Below are 2,040 nucleotides of genomic sequence, written 5' to 3'. Positions count from 1 at the left end.
CCGCAGCTGCACATAGAGAGGAGCTGAGAGCCGGAGCTGCGCGTCGTGGGCGTTCGCGGGCGGGCGGGCTGTAATGTGGTGTGGAGTGGCCGGTGCATGCGGAGATTTTTCCGCCTCACAGCGCATTGTGCTGTGTGCAATGCCCCTCTCGCCCCTACCTAGTTACGGCTGTGGTGACTGCACCACCACCACCGTATATTGTGAGGGAGAAAGTGGCTACAGACAATGGCACATTGGTAAAAGATAAGAGTGTAATTGATAAATGTACTAATTCTAACCCTTGCCAGTTGTATCCCATTTTAAATTTTCCCCAGGACAGCGAGCAGGAAGATGAGCCCAGCACGATATCGGCACTCTCTCTAGCAGCCACCATACAAGACACTCAGGTGGGCATGGCCCAACCAACAAGAGCAGTAGTCAGGCCCCCTAGCGGAGGGATAAGTGAGGTCGTGTCCACAGGTAAGTACGGTACCGTACATTATGCAGAAACCATAGCAACCCACATTGTAGAATCAAACTAGAATGATGTAATTGAATTAAATCCTGTCAGGGTGATTGCAGTCCCCAATGGGAAGACTGACTCAGGGAGTAACTCCCATCAGGAACATTGCCATGCATTGTCCCTGGTCCCGGACAGAATTAAGGTCAATTATGTCAGAATTTCCTGATCCCAGAAAAGATCTAGTCGCATGCCAGAGGTTCATTAAAGAGTTAGGTAACACCACAGAACCCACAAACAAAGATTGACCCCTCGAAGTTCATAACTGATTGTAACCTAGACGCAGATGTACCTCTCACTGAGGAGTACACTCAGGAGAATGTGCGGCAAATAAATCTGCAATTAGGAGTATATTTCCCTACTGTTGTCAAATGGAATAAAATCTTTTCCATAAGACAAAAAGAAGGTGAAATGGCATCTGAATATTTCCATTGAGCACTGCAGGAAATGGCTAGATACACTGGGGTTGAGGATATTAAGGACAATGCACATCACAGGCAGGTAGCCATTTCTGTATTAATGGACGGGTTGAAGGACACACTGAGGACAAGGGTACAGACCTCGCTACCAAACTGGAGAGGTATCTCAGTGGCTGCATTGAGAGAGTCCGCTGTCGAGCATGATAGGAACATCGTTAAACACAGGGAGTCACAGGGGGAAAAACTGATGACTGTAAGTATAGGTGCACTTACCACAAAGCGACATCAGCCAAAACCCCAGACCCCTGATGGTAAGTCACGTGAAGCAACATGCTATAATTGTCACAAGGTAGGACATTACTCAAGGGAATGTAGGAATAAAGGTTTACATAATGTATACCGACCCCCTAGACCAGGATATGAACCACACTACAATACACATAATTGGGATCAGGGACCGCAAAGGAGAAGTTACGAGCCAAACGCGGGGAAACAAGGAGGTACCCACCTAGGAGGGACTGGCAGACCTCTGAAAATTCTCAGCTACCCCCCTCACATATTGTAGCTGCCAGTGCGCTGCGGGAGGGTCTCGCCACACAATAGGGGTTGGGCCACAACTGTAGTCTGCAGCCAGTAAAGTTGATTGCTAGCCTTGGTAGTGAACCTGAGGTCACGGTTGATGTAGCTGGTATACCATTACCTTTTTTTGTAGACACAGAGGCGGCCAGGTCAGTGTTAAATTCGACTGTAGGTATAAAAACCACGGGTAAAACAATTGCTGCAATGGGAATAACAGGAACAGTGCAACAATACCCTTTGAGTAGACCTGCAGAGATTGCAATAGGGCCCTTGCAAACGAAGCATTCTTTTTTGCTGGCTACAGCGGCTCTGACTAACCTGCTTGGAAGAGATTTATTGTGTAAAATGCGGTGTGTCATATTCTGTACTCCTGAAGGTGTCTTCTTGGATATACCTGAGAATCACGTTCAGGAAGTACAAGATATATTAGACACCCCTCAAAGGCTAATGTCGCATTCTGCTGTTATAGACAAGTGTCCAGCAAAGGTAGAGGAAATGATCTCACAAATACCAGGTTCCCTTTGGACCAAAGATGGACAAGAC

This window comes from Pseudophryne corroboree, chromosome 5, assembly GCF_028390025.1.
Source record: "Pseudophryne corroboree isolate aPseCor3 chromosome 5, aPseCor3.hap2, whole genome shotgun sequence".
NCBI lineage: Eukaryota > Metazoa > Chordata > Amphibia > Anura > Myobatrachidae > Pseudophryne > Pseudophryne corroboree.
Note: the sequence above shows the minus strand (reverse complement) of the source record.